The sequence below is a fragment of the Canis aureus genome, chromosome 30 (genome assembly GCF_053574225.1).
Source record: "Canis aureus isolate CA01 chromosome 30, VMU_Caureus_v.1.0, whole genome shotgun sequence".
In the NCBI taxonomy this organism is placed as follows: domain Eukaryota; kingdom Metazoa; phylum Chordata; class Mammalia; order Carnivora; family Canidae; genus Canis; species Canis aureus.
This window is the reverse complement of record NC_135640.1, coordinates 21,091,215-21,108,800: the sequence shown is the minus strand read 5'-3', so window position 1 is coordinate 21,108,800 and position 17,586 is coordinate 21,091,215. Positions and strand designations below refer to the sequence as shown.

The window sequence follows — 17,586 nt, the reverse complement described above, 5'->3', positions numbered from 1 at the left end:
GAAATGTATGCCTTTTATTTTTTTATTTATGCCTTTGATCTATTTTTTTCTATTACAAAATGCATATTAGAAGTAAACCTTCCACATGAACTAAATTCTGAATAGCAAAGATAATATTTAACATAAAATGTCATAGCATAGCATTTTGTTTGGAAACTTTTCACTTGCAGTTTAATGTAAAGGAAGTAATTTTTTGCTTGTATATCTGCTGTCCTGATTTATAACTATCTCCTATAGATAAGACAGATTCTAGTAGGATAGAAAATCCAGGTTGATTGCTTACATATTTTGTGCTTCTTAAAAAAATATTTGCATTCAGAGGTGCCTGGGAGGCTCAGTCAGTTAAGCATCTAATTTTTATTTTGAATCAGGTCATGATCTCAGGTTCTTGAGATTGAGTGCCATGTTGGGCTCCATGCTCAGCGAGGAATCTGCTTGAATTGCTCTCCCTCTGTCTCCCTCCCACACACGCACATACACAGACACAATCTCTCTCTAAAATAAATAAATAAATCTTTTTAAAAATATTTGCATTCAGTCTTATTCTATTAGAAATTGCTCATGGTGTGATTCAGCATCACCTAGAGCAAGATCCAATGGTGTCTGCTGCTTGCTTTTAAGGATACATGTGTTCTTAGTTGTAACAGGCATGTATTTTAATTATTTGAATATTTATTTGTCTATAACAAATTTAAATTTTGTTCTAGAATTTGTTCCTTTATTAGATACTTTTTGTTATCACTACAAATATATCTAAGATTTTATTCCCCCAAGTCTCTTTTAGCAGCTCAGTCAATTGAGGATGTCATCTCTGTCTCCTATTTTGCACCATGTTGATCCCTTTTTCTAGGCTCATATTTGTTGGCATTTATTCACCATGAATTATATAATCATGTGGAATCCCAGAGGGCTTTTGGTTGTTAATAACTGTCTGTTTTAATACCTGTTTTGTGGGTTCCACCATCATACCAGAATAACGCTTATACAACCTTTATGCTCATGTCTGAATTTTGAGGTCACTATAAAGTCCCTAGTTCCCTAAGGTGGGACCAGGGTAATGGGTAGGAGATGAAGGAACTGTTATTTTCCTGCCTGGCTTTGTGACACAGGAGACTTAAGAGGTGGTGTATGTGTGTGTGTGTGTGTGTGTGTGTGTGTACAGAGTAATAATAATAAAGAAGTGGATGTAATATGGTCATACACAATGTGAAAGTGACTAGATGAATCCATTGCCTAGGATCATGAGAAGTCCATCCTCATGAAATTTGAGATGGCAGTAAAATGAAGAGAAAGTGTCAGATATGCAATCATTTGAGACACTTTTGAATCAGAAAACAAACAAAACCTAAAAATTACAAATAAACAAACAGAAAACGCCTCAGAAGATAAACCTACTTTGTGTTTTTGAGGGACAGAAAGAAAGTCATTATGATTAGGGCATTGTATATCAGATAGAAAATATAAATATGTGGCCAGGTCAGATTCAGGAGCCAAATTTGTAGGCCATCATGAGGAACTTGGTAATCATGCTTTAAAAACTTTATTATGGTTGCTTTATGGAAAGAAGATTGGAGCAGAACAGAAGTGGAGGGAGAGGGATTCATTTGGAGACCAGAATCGGAGTTTTCTAGAGAAGCCATCACAGCTTTGAACAGGATTATGGCCCCAGAGAGAATGAGAACCACCAAAAATAGATTTGGGCCTGAGAATATCTCAAAAACTATATATGTTAAATGTATGAATGGTGTAATAACTTCCCTAAATACAGAAGATTTTAAAAAAAAGAAAAACAGATTTGTTGTGGGTGAGGGGAATTGAAGGCTTTGTTTTGTTTTAGCCATGTTAATTCTGAGCAATGACTGTTATCTTGAGGCATGTACTCCATAATTATATTTGAATAAAAAATGATTGACTAAACCAATGAGATATCTATAAAAACCCAATTGAAAAAAGTATGTGTGTATATATCCATATTCCCAGCATAGTATTATGAGTAGGCTGGGAATATAGATTTGGGAGTCATCACATATAAAGAGCATTGAAAACACAACATGAATTTAAAATTAAATTTAAAATAATAGGCAAAGAGCTACTGTAAGGGTACTGAACAAAAAGCTGGTCTTACAGTAGGATAAAAGCCAACTGACTGTGGACTGTTATACTACAACACAATTAGACAAAAATATCAGATCCCTAGTATATCTAGATATTCAGTAAATATATATTGAATTCTTTTAAGTTTCTGTGCAAGTCCCTAAGACAGAGGGAATAAAGAGATGTAGAGTATATGGACACTGTCTTTGAGACACTCATTCTAATGGGAGATAACAACATAAATAAATTAGAAGACATTGTGGCTAATGCTACAATTTTAGTATTCTTCTCTCTGATAAACATTTTCTGAAGATAACATGTGAAATGGAATGTCTCCCAAACATCTAAAATGTTAGGAGAGCCCAACCAGGCTTCTAGTTCTCATGAAAATAAAGTAAAACAATATTCTTGGGAATCTTGGCCTTGTTGGTGTGTGATAACAGGTATTTTATTTCTTTAGATTGGAATCTGAAGTAATAAATCCACTTTAAAAGAAAACAGAAGCCAAATAAATATTAATTACTGACATGTTGCAATTTGAATCCAGTTTGGAAGATTTGGTGAGTTTGGGATTCTGTTGGTTAAATTCTATAAACCATTGTTATATATTATTGAAATCAATATTATAATACTGTGATAATATAATATTGAGATAATATTGTGATATTCTAAAGCTCTTGGAATTTCTTATGAGAACTAGAAAGATATCTTTTGTTACATCAGTGAAGTGATTCACAAAGTGCTAAAGGATGAGAGCTGGTTGCCAGCTGCAGCCCACCATGTGATGAGAAGGCTGGAACTTTCAGACTCCCACCTGATCCCCTAGGAGGGGAAAGGAGGTGGAGATTGAGTTTAAACACAAGTGGCCAATGATTTAATCTATCATACTTATTTAATCAAGCCTCTACAAAAACTCAGAAGGACAGAATTCAGAGCTTCTTGGCTGATAAACTTGTGAATGTGCTAGAGGAGTGGCAAGCCCATGGAGGGCCTAGAAGCTCCATGCTCTCCCATATACTTTACCCTCTGGGTCTCCTCCATCTGGCTGTTCCTGAGTTATATCCTTTTATAATGATAATCTAGTAATAAAATATTTTTCTGAGTTCTGTGAGCAATGCTAGCAAATTAATCAAACCCAAAAAGGAGGTTATGGGAACCTCTAATTTATAACCAGTTGCTCAGAACCACAAGTAGCAACCTGAACTTCAACTGGCATCTGCGTTGGGGACAGTCTCATGGATCCAACTCTAAGCCTATGGACTCTGACACTATCTACAAGGAGAATTGAGTTGAATATTAGGACATCCACCTTCTGTCTCCAAACTGATGGTATGTTGTTAAAAAATAAGCTAAAACAAGTACCCACATACATTGGAATTGAAATCAGAAATATTGAGAGGTTTTATAACTCTGTATTTTTTGTTAGTCTAGAATGTTGTATAATAAACTTTCTTTTAATGTAGCAAATGTGCAAAGCACACATCGAATTAAAAATATTTCCAGTGATAGGGTCCTGTGACAGATATTGAATGTTAAATTGCACCTTGTCACAGAATCTGAAGGATTCTGGGAAAATTTTCAATGTTATTTATAATGTCCTAAATGAGGCTATCTAAGAAAAAGATAACCATATGTTTTTTGAGATCAAAGTAAAAACAAACAAAGCAAATGTGAATATATCATATTAAACTTGATGACATTTTAATTGGCAATGTTAATAACTGCATTTTCTATAAAGTGCTGATGATGAAATAAAATGTTTCTGTATAGAGATGGATGCCATTTGTCAGGCTAACAGGTTGAGGTTCTTTTTGAATACTCATCTGCCATACGAGAGTGATGAAAGCCACAAAGAGCCCAACAGACTATTTCTTGGACTACTGACAGTAGCTTTCTGCCAAAAGACATGATTCAATTCAGGGTGTATATTCTAAACAATTATACATTCTCAATTAATACAATGCTAAAAAAAAAAAAAAGATTCATGAAATTAAGAATATTTCATGAGAAAACTGAAATTACTTATATTTGGCATTGAAAATTATGTTATGACATTGTCAGAATATTTTAATACTCTCACAATCAATATTTAAAAATGCAGGTAAAATAAATAAATAAATAAATAAATAAATAAATACAGGTTAGGTTAAAAATTGCTATTCCTATTTGTCAAAAATACTAATAGATCTTATTTTAAAAACCCACTAAATATCACTAGTTAATGTACTATATTTGATTAATACAAAATGACTCAATGTATGGATGCATAACATTTTATCTAACTACTCTTCTGTTGTACATTTAGGCTGTTTCTTATATTTCTCTATTAAAAACTCTGCTAATTCTATTACAATACTAGAATGGGTTTGCAAAAATTAGATATGCTTCCATGTTTCTGCTTCCCTTCTTATTTCCTTTCTTTTATTTTTCCTATATTATTTCACAGTTGAAGTCAATCACTTCAAAGTTAAATCATTCTACATTAGCTAGTAGTTGTGGCAATAGTGGTTTAGTAATATAAGAAAGCAATCAGGCTTAATTCCAGACCGGTGTAACTTCTTTTGGTCTCACATTAGATGTTGTATTTAATTTATAGCTTCATTTTTGGAAACATACAATTTGTAAATAAACAATTTGTAGATGAGACAAAGCTACATCACTTCAAGGATGTGAACATAATGTAGTTAGATTTTGGATTCTCTCTCCATAGCCTCTTAGAATTTAAAAATTTCCTGAACTTCACTTTACTTATGTGAATAAACAGACAAAACTACACTTCTTAGAGAGTGTCATAAAAAAACATGTAAAGTATAGCAAATTGTTTAGTATATAGAAAAGATTCAATAAATGGAAGAAATTATTTTTATGGGCTTATTTTATTCTCCCAGAATTTGGAGAAGTTTTAAAAGTAACCCTCAAAAATAAGAGACAAATCAACCTAAAGGGGTACCTGGTTGGCTCAGGCAGTTAAGCTTCTGCCTTCAGGTCATCATCATCTCAGGGTACTGCGATGGAGTGCATGTCAGGCTCTCTGCTCAGTGGGGAGTCTGCTTCTAGCTCGCCTTCTCCCTCTCCCTCTCTGCTTGCTCTCTCTCTCTCTCTCAAATAAATAAAATCTATTTAAAAAATAAAATCAACCTAAAATAGATGTTTGTTCTTCAATGAACATCATATTCCTTTTATAAATAATAAGCTGTTGTGAAGAGAAATCTTCTTTTTACAGCCAACACTTATTATGAACTCAATCAAAATAAGTTTGTTCTATTCTTTTTTTTTCAGTTTGTTCTATTCTTAAGAAAGCTTTTCTTGTATAATAGGAAAACTTGAAGAAAGCTGTACAAGTGGTAACAAATATTCGTGTAATATATGATAAATAAAATATAGTACATAATATGAAAACTTATGAAATTTTAGAAAATATTTTCATAGTTGTACTTATAGCAACCCAGAACCAGCCCAGAAACCAACACATTATCTAGAGTAACCAGCACAGGAAGCTGAACTACTACCCATAAGTCAATGTAGGAAGTCTGACCACTCACTATCTCTAACAAACATTCCAAAGGCCAAACAATAACCCCCGTAACAATCATCCTAAAATTGCCAGGACCTGATTAATAACTCCCATCGTCCCTAATTTTTGTCCCTATTTCCAACATAGGACCAAATACAGAAAGCAAAGTATGTACACCTGACAAAGCATGCCTTGCTGATAGCCCACCCATAACTTCCCTGTGCCAGCAGCCTCCAATCAAGACATACCTGAAGCCTCCTCTTTTTTTACATTATAAAGCTTTCCTATGCTTTCTGTTTTTGAGTTTCTGCCAAAGAACAAGTGATGGTGATTTTTTCCCTTGCAATTGCAAGTGCTGAAAAATAGCCTTTGCCAGTTCTCATTTGGTTGGTCTTTGTTTATCTCCACAAAAGAAAAGATAAAATCATTATTGATTTTTAATATGAACTAAACCTAAAAAATGAGAATATAAAATCCGTGTAAATTAAACAAAAGCTCACTCCAAGTGGATGCTATCACCTTACCAATTTGTCAGCCCAAATTGGCACCATCCAAAGCTGTATCTCCTTCCTTAAGATTTGAAAACATGATATAAAAGGCCTAGAGGGATAAAATGTTAATCATGAAGAAGTGCATGCCTTTCTAAAAACTAATTCAAAGAGCTTTTTGATTTTTTCTTTTACTTTTCAAATTGAATGTATAAAGATATTAAGTCAGAAATAAATGTTATCTCTAAAAATTCATTCTACAAAGTTCATCTAGAAGACACTCATCTAAATTGAATAGCAATTCAGAGAAGTGAATGACAACCAAATCAGGACCCTTGGAAAATGACTGGGGAAGGTCTCACAGAAGATCAGAGGAAAAAAAAAAGAAGAAGAAATATATTAAAGGGACTGTGGTGAATTTGTTTAATGTCATGAATGCTTTCTTAAACACAAAACAACTAGCCATCAAAACCAGATTATAAATAAATAATGTTTAAAATGTGACCTGAATTAAAGGGGAAATTAATCTTCTCTTTCTGCCTCTCCCCATGTAAAATAATTAAATTCCAAATTACCAGAATTTTTAAACAAAGGAAGGGATCCCCTAACATAAAAATTAAAAACTATTATCCAATTACCTTGGATGCAAATATATATATATATATGATATAAAAAAGCTATAATGTATATTTAGCACAAATTCCACACTTAGTGCTTTGCAAGATTCTTGCTCATCTAAGTAGCTCACTTAATGTGCTCCATTTGACTGTTTGGAATCTATGACACAGACTTTCTGTTTTGACCAGGGCTTCATGTTACATACCAAATTCTGCTCAATAGTCACTTAAAATGACAACATATTACACATAATACATAAAGTATTCCATTTAAGACTAGTAACCTTTAATAACAATCCTTAACTCCTTTTCTGGAATTCCTGTTTAAAAAAATGTTCATAAAAATATTCATATACATAAAAACAGTACAAACTGCTTTGGCATGTATACATGTTTAATATAGAGGGAAAAATATAACTCCACACCTTTCTGTTTATGTAGGTTACAACAAAGATGTGGAATTTTCAAGGAAGATGTAGATAATTCAGTAATCAGTGCTTTTCAGAGTTACTATCTTGCTTAGAAATGATTGGAGCTTAAAACAGTTGAGAAGGAAGGAATGTAGAAATATATATTGATATTTAATGTAGGTCATTGTGCTATAAAGTAAGTGGGGTAAAAAAGGATGATTAAAGGGAAAAAGATAAATCATCATTACACTCCCAGTTCCAAAAGTGATGACTCTTGGATACGTCATAGATTATAAAAATGTCATTAGACCTTGCCAGGTAATTGTAGTATGACATTAAGTCAAATGGTTCAATTTTAGTCCTTGTTTTTCTTTTCCCAGATACAATGTATTTCATGCAAAGTAAAATAAACCTTTTATAATCAATCATAAAATTGATACTTGAATTTTGCACATGACACAGAAGAGGACATGGTAGGATCTCTATTTTCCATTTTAAATCATATATAATGAAATATAATTGCTTCTAGTAGCATACAAAATCATCCCAGCCACAACTAAATATGCAAGTTTGGATGTTTCCCAGTGTATGAAATATGTTGTAACAAAATCACCCTGACAAACTAGCATTTATGTATATCTACTATATCCATGCCATGCACTTCACAGGAAAAGTTGATGGTTCTATACAGAAAAAAATAAAATTAAGAAAGCAAAAATATTAAAGTTGTAAAGAAAGAAAGGTAAACTGTAAGTGGGAGAATTAAAGGAAGAAATAAAAAAAAAAACAATGTTCAGTGATGAAGGATAATAAACTATTATTTAGTAAAGAATTCTCTAGCAATATCATAGTTTTAGTTGATTTAACTACTCATCTTTTCTGGCTATTTTAGATTAATTTCTTTACCAATATGAGAACTCTACTCCTGAGACTTCATTTTGCTTGTTAATGTTCCACTTGTCTATTATGTTGTCCCCTCTTTTAAGTGACACTTTATCAGGCTGTTACGTGCACAAAAACATGGGTGACAAAACTACAGTGCTTACAAGACTATGCAAAAAACTTCCACTACACACAGGTGTGATTTTTAACTAAAGCATTTACTGTGGTGAATGTTATATGAAATACGAAATTCTTCCAGTGAAAGCCTGAAAACTCAGACAGTACCTAAATTGGATGTCATGTCAATGTGTAAAAATTGTTCCTGTCAAGCATGTTATTGAAAGTAGCATTATCACACCCTTATATAAATGTCTTTGATTGACTGGTGTAGCCAAATAAATGTAATAAAGAACAATGTAACATTTGCTATCCAGTAACCTATTATTAACCTGCTTTAAAATTTTAGTTTTTCAACTTTACTTCCTGGTGGTTTTAGAGTTTAAAAAGAAAGTTTAAGTGACAGACTACTATTTTACCATTTTTACTCTCGGTATATGAATGTCATTAATAAAAATATCTGAGATGTTCTTAAATACTCCTGTCAATATTAACCTGCCTAAACAATTAAATTCCCTGAGATAAAACCAAATATAGAAAATCTATTTCACTTTTTATTCTAATTTTGAAGCATGTCATAAAATGTTTCACCCCCCAAATACTATTTAAATACATAATATTTTTCCTCAATAACTTCATTTCCAACAGAGTTCAGCAATTTAGGCCTAATATGTTTTAAAATTTTTATCTCATTTTTATTCTGTAGCAATGCAGTTAGATTCTATAACACACTCTAAATCAATTTTTGGTAGAGCAATTGATGAAATAAACATTATTCAAAAATCATCAAAATAAATCTCAAATGACCCTGGTAAGAGACGTGCCTGACCTTGCCTCAGTTTCCGCGTTTGTGATCATATTTGCTTCCTGAATTAGAACAAATGAAACTGTTCTATGAAAGCATTCAATATACTTTAAGCTTAAAGTTGCTAAGCACATTTCATGTGTAGATAACTCCAATGAATACCAGTAGAGTTTATGTTTGAGATATGTTCAGTCAGAATTTATATTAACCAATGATAGAATAGAAATTGTCATGTGTAAGACTAGATTTGTGTACGTATATATGTCTGCAATTATGTTAACATACTGAAAGTGCCCATTTTAAGGGAATATCTGCTTTAAGTGACAATTTGACACGTTTGTCAAACCAAGTTATTTTTTAAAATACATAGTTTTCACTAATAAAAAAAATTTTTCTTCAATAGGAAGGAATAAATAAAAATCTGAAATTACGTTTTACAGCAATATATTTTCTGTATAATATAGAATATCTTTTTTGTTTTCTTCCTATAGATTTTGTTCAAACATGTAAGCATAATATTTTCTCCAGATAAATCCCTGAGTCTCATTTCTTTTCAGCTACCAATGTAAGGTTTTATCACTGGGGTACAATATGGATGGAAAGTTTTTTTTACATGATTAAATGATAGAATTAATATGAAAATTCTTTGGTAAGAATATGCTGCTGCTTACTTAAAAGGTATTAGAAATATTTTACTTCTCTCTGTGGCTTCCAGTAATGTACAAATGATTCTACTTGTCCTAAGAAGTTGGTAGAGCCATGGATATGAGGCAGAATAGATGTAGAAATCAAATTGAATATTTTATGTATAAATTCTTTAAAGGTTAAGGTCTACTAAAATGTAAAAAAAAATTAATGTTGCCACATATAAGTAAATAAACCAAAGAATCCACACTCACTCCGTAAATGTTGGTCAGCTGTATTTCACATCATTTTTATATTTATTCTTCTTCCTGTTTCAGAAGTGAGGGAGTGAAACAGAAAAAGGCAGGGTTAAAGAATCTACAAATGGAGAAACTGTTTAAGATATCATTTGCTTCTTAAGGTTCCTCCAATCCCACAGTATTAGCATTAAAAGAGATTTCTGGACACTTTTCATGGAGTAACATATTCACCAATTGATCCCTTATCACTCACCCACATCTTTCTAAACCTGTCACAAACTCACAGGCATAAAAACTATCCCTTGCTCAAATTTCAAAATAAAAATTATTTATTACAGTCCATGATGAAATACTAAGTAAAAGAATAATAGTTGTAGACTCCAATTAACTTTGCAACTAATTTTAATAATGTCAACTAATTCCTTAAATTAATAAAGATTTTAAAAACTAAATATGGAATACCTAAAAAGACCCTTCCTTTTTACCCTCTTAATATATGATTTTCCCAGAGTCACATGCTGACTAACAAAAGGTAGAGCTGGTCTTTGAACCCAAGAGGGGATATATCACAGTTTTTGCTTTTTATTTATAGGATATGCAACACAATCTCTCAAGGGATTGAAAGCCAGAGGAAGTTGATGTTTAATGAATAAGGACTGAGGAGTCGAGCTCCTGGTTAAAAAACTATGTGTGAATTTTTAGGCCCGGGCATTGAAAATTACCAAGGTTTTATCTAACAGGCCTCGCTGGGAAAGTTGCCCTCCATACACCAGATGTAGTACCTGGGTACTGTAGTCTCTGAAGGGAGCTGCAGCCAGGGACTTGGCTGCCCAGGCTGGCCATGTTCTTATAGATACATTCTCAGCCCAGGTGCCTCTATAAAAACCTCCTTAGAAGAGGGAAGGCACTTTCTCTCCAAGTCAATTCAATATTCAGAACTTCACTCTACCCTTTTCTATTGTCCTGGTCTTCTCTCTGCTTCCTGGGTCCATGATATTATAGGAGCCTTTTGTTTGGGGGGTCTCTAGGAAGGCAGATGACACCCTGTATCTGTGCTGATCCAATTGACCCTCAACACACCGTTCCTTGGAGTTAAAAATGGAACAGGGACCAGCTAATACTGTTGAACCTTTTATCTTACTGCAACAAGTGATGAGAGGCTTGACTATTACTTTGATTTTGGCTTGCTGTCCTAATGAGATACTTAACACCGGGCAGTTCAGCTCAACTGAGCTCCTGACAAGGTGCAACCACATCATGTTCTTAGAAAACAAGAAAGGAAGATAACCCAAAGATATCTCTTGAAATAATGGCATTAGTAGAAGGCTCTGAAGAATGGTGGAGATCCATACTGGGAAGTCAATATCAGTTCTGGGAGGTGAAAAATCAAAGACTGAATGTAGATTGCACATCAGATAAAGATATTTTCTGAGAAAATTCTAAAAATATGGACAATTTATAATTAAAAATTAAGTAGATATTCATAATGATAAAAATTAAGAAAATCAGGTGTCCAATGCTATAGCAACAAAAGATAGGCATTAGAAAAGAAATGTTAAGGAAATGAGACATTAATTCATGACTTGAATTTTACAATCAAACAGTTGTGAATTTTATAAGGAGGGAAAATTTTATGCGAGGAAAAATAACTTAATGGAAAGGATGTTACCAGATTTTCAGGATCACTGTCTTTGTTTCTTGTCATTCAGAGGTCAGTTGATTTATCAGCCCTCTAGAGCAACTTTCCTAAACCAGCCAATCTAATGTGAACTCCTTGGCCTATTAAAATAATATCACATTAAAATTATTTATATACCATTTATCAATATCATATTATTTAACGTTATTTAATATTTATTCTCTTGCCTATTTTGATACCCTAAAATGTATGTTTTATGAGAACTGGAACCTCACTTGTTATGTTCAACCATCTAGAAGAGTTCCTGTCATGTGAATAGTTGCTCAATAATTTTTATCTTTTTTATTAATATCTTCCTTGCATTTGTTTCTTTATTTGAAATACTTTAGTATCTTTTTCAGATACTTCTATCTCTTCAAAAATTCCCACCTACAAAAACTTGAATAACTTTTGTTTTCTATTTTCATACTGCAACAATTGTTTTCCACTTTTTTCCCAGTTTTAGTAGAGTTAGAATATATTATTTCAGTGTTAACATGTATTCCTAATAGGTGCCAAATTTCGGAGTAGGCAAGAGTCATAAGTGAGGCCCCACTTAAGCAAGAACTTATTAATAACTGCCAGGGATATAGGTAAAATGCTGACACAAATTCCCAAAACTTCTTGAAGGAAAAGAAAGAAATGAAAATTATAGTAAAGTAGCAAAGTCTGGGCAGCCTGGGTGGCTCAGTGGTTTAGCGCCACCTTCAGCCAAGGGTGTGATCCTGGAGACAGGGATCGAATCCCACGTTGGGCTCCCTGCACGGAGCCTGCTTCTTCCTCTGACTGTGTCTCTGCCTCTCTCTGTCTCTCATGAATAAATAAATAAAATCTTTTCAAAAATAAATAAATAAGTAGCAAAGTCTGTATCATTGCTTCACTTTTAAAAAGTTTGCTTTATTATTTTAGAAAATAAATAAATTCTCTGTATAACAACTAGGATATGTTGGCATTCAGTGCATTCTAAAAATTATTGCCTGCAATTAATTTATACTTAATCGTTCTAAGAACAGATGGCAAAATTAAAAAGCCTTTACATATTCAGAATCAAGAAAGCAAGCTTGTTATTGAAAATTCATAGAGAGATATTTTAATAGGATGGCCACTTTTCTAGATAAAAAAATTCATTTGAACTCTCACTTTTTACATTTTTCAGATATATATTTGTCCTCAATAATTAAAAAAATTAATGTTTAACCTTGCTTCTGTTATAGCCATCTAATTCATCTAATTATCCATTCAATCTGTCTTTTAGTATGTTCCAATATTCTAATTATTACACATGGTTATAAATGACACAAGTGTTTGAAAGGACTTTGTTGCAGATGGTTAATTCCTTGTTAATGGATAGGAATGTGTCTGTCATAAATCTATATCTTGAGAAGAAAGCCAATCAGTTATTCTGCCTAACAGAGTCATTTACTTATTCATACATATTTTTGTCCCTCATCTTGACCTAAAGCAAAGAGCGTATAAACTCTAACTTCTAAAATACTTTCAAACCCTTACACTTACCTTGGTAGACATTATAGTGGCCCTCTAATGACAATCACATCCTTATTCCTGGGACCTGGGAATATCGTGTTCCATGGCAAAGGGATATTTAAGGTTGCTAATCAGTTGATTTCAAGATGGGGCAGATGATTCTGGATTACCCAGGTGAGCCCAATAAAATCACAGGTGGTTTTAAAAGTGCAGGAGGAAGGCAGGAAAGTCTGGAAAGACTTTCCATGAGCCAAGGAATGTGCAGAGCCTACAAACTATGAAATGACAGAGAACAGATTCTTTCTGAGAGCCTCCAGCCTGGCTTCAAATCCTTGTTATAGACATGATGCTCTTCTTGTCTCCTAATGCAAGTACAGATTTATTTGAAATACTTCACTCATCACTAACATGATTACCAAGATCATATTAACTAGATAGAGGGAAGAGCCCAAGGATTAAGCTTAGGGTTTATCTGAGACCCTAACTGTGAAAGGGATATTTAGAGCGTCTTTATTAGTCCTAATGACCATCATTTTTTTTTTAACATATCATCAGTCTCAAACTCATATGATTGATTTCCTAGAAGCTACATTTTATATTGTATATTTTATAAATTTAATATAGCTTCTATTATATATTTATGTTATATATTATATAATATTATATTTATATTATGAAGCTGTAGTCATTGTAGACAAAACACAGTGTCAGTGTTGATCATAGGAGTCAAACAGTCAGATCCTCTCTAATGTGGATTTGGAATTCAGAATGATAGATGTTAGTCTCAGTTTAAGAGGTTCTTTTAACAGAAGATTTTGAGTTATGAACTGAACATATACATAAAAAAGAAGAGGGAAGTTTATCTTCAGATAGACGCACATACACAAACATGCCAGGGGGAAATAGTGATAAAGATGTATGTGGAGAGAGAGATAGAATTGGCTTTTAACATCTTTCTTATAAATTTACTGAATTCCCTCTTTATGTTCCCTTTGTCTTTTGGTTCCATTAGATAATATGAATATACCTAATAAATTTCCTAACATAAAATATTTTCTTTTTACTAAGTCAGCATCAAGTTTTAATTTTAGTATTTGGTATTAGAGAAAAATATCAAATATTTGCCTCCCTAACTTCTGTGAAACATTATAAATGTGCATTAACTTTTAGTAAGTTGCAAGACGTTTAAAAAAGTACCGAATCATATCATATTTTTTAATTTGCATCTAGTTAAAGTGTATCATTTTTAAAATCGGAAATTCCATTTTTTAAAGATTTTATTTATTTATTTGAAAGAGAGACAAAGGGTACGAGTGCCCGTGCACATGGAGGAGGTGGGGCAGAAGGAGAAGCAGACACCACACTGAGCAGGACCCTGGAATCATGCCCTGAGCCAAAGGCAGAAGCTTAACCAAGTGAGCCACCCAGGCACCCTTAAAGTGTATCACTGTTGAAAGACTAATCTCAGTCCACAATCAAGATTCAGACACAGGCAGAATTATCCAATAGAATCTTACTTAAACTTTTCTGTATTATCTAGGAACAAACAAAACCATTTCTTATTACTTGGACAAAAAAAAAAAAAAAAAAAAAAACACCAATAGAAGTATACTAAACTAATTTCCTGTTATTTAAGGGAAAAAGTATCCATGCTGTAATGAAATTTGATGTATGCAACAAAAATGTTCCCCAAATTAGATAAAATATTGTATGTCCTTTTAAAAATACCTGGAACTATTCTTCAGATATTAAAATATGTTATATAAAAATTCTTATATATACAATATTAATAATTATATCTAATAACACACAAGATGCAAAATTCTTCAAAATAACAGAAAACATATTTTTTAAATTAAATACCATCAATTTTATACACTATTCTATTTAGTCAATATACATAATGCAGAACTTCAAAAGCTCAATATTTATATTTTCCATAAAATTTCCAATATATAAGACTCACCTTATTCCTAGCATATAATCTCCCTTGGATTTTCTGCAGCAATTGGTTTGTTTTCTATCTCTGAACTTTGCAAATTCTTTAGTCAGAAAATATTTATTACTCCTTTTCTATCTCCCACAACATAACTTCAAAGGAATAACAAGAACTTTGAATGAGAAAAGTTTGTATAATTTAAGGGAGTAGGCAAGCTTGAGCTTTTCAGTCTTCTTTCCTTTCAATTTCCTTTTAATATCTAAAGTTTTTCTTTTTTTGTAGCTCAAGTTTAACTTTTTCCTTTAATAATCTTTGATAACATCAAAGACTTCTTTTCTAAAAAAAAATAAATGGATTTGCTAAAAGTATGAATGACCAAGTGATAAAGAACACTATTATTAGTGCTTAACTAATTCCTTTTCACAATTACCAGCACAGCTGAAAGAAGGAAGAAAAAAAAAACCACATTTATCAAAATGTTATTTCACCAATAAAACTCAATGGTTTAATAGAACACTAAAATATTTAGCTAATATTACTTGCCAATATGGTCCTTCTTTGTAGAAATAGTAACATGCTCTATAATAAAAAAATAGCAAAAAATAGAAGAAAGTAAATGAAAAACATAAGAGTGCTAAAATAACAAAGCAGAGAGAAGAGACACTTTTGTTCTGAGATGCTTCTTTCAGTTGAGTTGGTAGTTCTTTCAGTGTCTTACATATAAACAGTGAAAAGGACAGCATTGTGATAAAATGGATTCCCCAAGATGGGTGTACAATATGAATAATTGCAATCTTCTCCATAACTAGATGGGTCTACTCTATAAATAATGTCTGTGTGTGTGTGTGAGTGAATGTGTGTATGTATGTATATATTTTGCATATATTAATGCTAAATTAAAATTAAATCAGATATCACTTCAGTGGTGACACTCTTCTTTCCATCAATTCTAACTAGTTTTGTTTAAATTATTAAGCAGTATTATGGACTGAATGGTTGTGTACCCCCCCCCCCAAAAGTCATATTTTGAAGCCCTAACTGCTAATAATGATATTTTGATATTAAGCCCTTGGCATGTAATTAGGGTTAGATGAGGTCAGGGGGGTAGGGTCTTCATAATAAGATTGGTGCCTTTATGAAGAAGTAACACCAGCCAGTTGGCTCTTTCTTTCCACTATGTGAGGACATATCGAGAAGGTGACCACATCCAAGGCAGGAAGAGAGCCCTCATCAAAAATCAACCATAATGGCCCCTTTATCTCTGACTTCTAGCCCTGGAACTGTGAGTAAATAAATTTCTATTGTTTAAAGTACTCAGTCTGTGATATTTTGTCATGGCACCCTCAGTACACAAAGATTGGCAGGAACTCAAAAATATATACATTCTCTCTCTCTGTGCCACTAAATAGAATATTTAAACTTAACAAATTTGAGTATCATTATTTAAGGTTTATTTGTACTATTAATGTTTGAAACAGTATAGTGTAAATATAACTTTCATGTGCATTAGAAAACCAAAAAACTTCATTTGGCTTGTTTTATTGTGATATTCACTGTATTGCAGTGGTTTAGAACTGAACCTGCAGTATCTCTTAGGTATGCCCATAGATACATGCTATTGGATTTAGGCTTGTGGACAGAGGCTCTGTCCTGGGGGCATGAGACACTGATCCAGATAAAAAATAAGTGGTAATTTTTCTGATATTTCTTGGGTGTGTAGCTTAAGAAGGGATAATTCGCAGAGAAAAATGCAAGCATTCCTGGGTTCTAGACAAATGCCACTTACTGAAACAGAACTTCATTTAGAATTCTAGTAAGAATTACTGACCTAAGATGGAGAGAGAATGGCAGAGGGCTTCACTTAGGAAATAACATTGAATGACTGGGTTTAAAAAGACAAATAGGACTTCATGAGAAAGACAATTCATGAGGAAAGTGCAACAAATTAGAAAAAAACAAGCTTTGAAGTCAGAAAAAATAGGTTCAAATCCTGGCTCAGTTAACTAGATATGTAAGCTTTAGCTAGTCACTTCCCTTCTTTGTGTCTGTTTCCTAATCTATAAATCAGGGCTAATAAAACAAGTGATGCTCATCTTTACACACTCTCTCCCTTTTTATCTATTAAATTATCCATATGTATTTGTGTGTGCATGTATATGTGCATAGATAGATGGATAGATAGATGATAGACAGATAGATGATAGATAGACAGATGATAGATAGATAGATAGATAGATAGATAGATAGATAGATAGATAGATGATAGAATGGAGATAAGAGAGACAGAGAGAAAAAGAGTTCCATCTCCATCTAAAAGGTAGATATCTGAAAAGACCACGATTTCTTTACCAACCAAAAAATCTTTTTTTTTTTTTTTTTTTTTTTTTTCCAACCAAAAAATCTAAATAAAGACCTCTAGGATGAGAGTGGGATCCTTTGAGTATAGAAATCTGTTGAACTGCAGACACAATGTGAGTTCACAGGAACTTTCATCCTGTTCTACTCCGTAAACCTTCACTGTTTGTTTGTTCATAATAAACATTGGGAGGATAGGAAATCAGAGAAAGCTTCTCTGTGTGGTGTAGATGTGGAAGAACGATGCATTCACTGTAAGAAAGGAATAGAGCCCTGTCTAGAGTGTTCTCCCCTAAAAAAAAAAAAATACAAAGACAC

The 17,586-nt window shown here is 32.7% G+C and overlaps 1 long non-coding RNA gene across 16 annotated transcripts in view; it reads right to left on the bottom strand.

The window, feature by feature from the left end:
• Positions 1 to 17,586, bottom strand: part of LOC144301774 (uncharacterized) — a 268,953-nt gene that overhangs the window by 138,392 nt on the left and 112,975 nt on the right. For all 16 annotated transcript variants that reach the window (XR_013368623.1, XR_013368621.1, XR_013368611.1 and 13 more), the window contains 2 exons: positions 11,481 to 11,590; positions 9,827 to 9,880 (listed from right to left, as the gene is read on the bottom strand). This is a non-coding gene — a long non-coding RNA (uncharacterized LOC144301774). The remainder of the gene's footprint in view (positions 1 to 9,826; positions 9,881 to 11,480; positions 11,591 to 17,586) is intronic.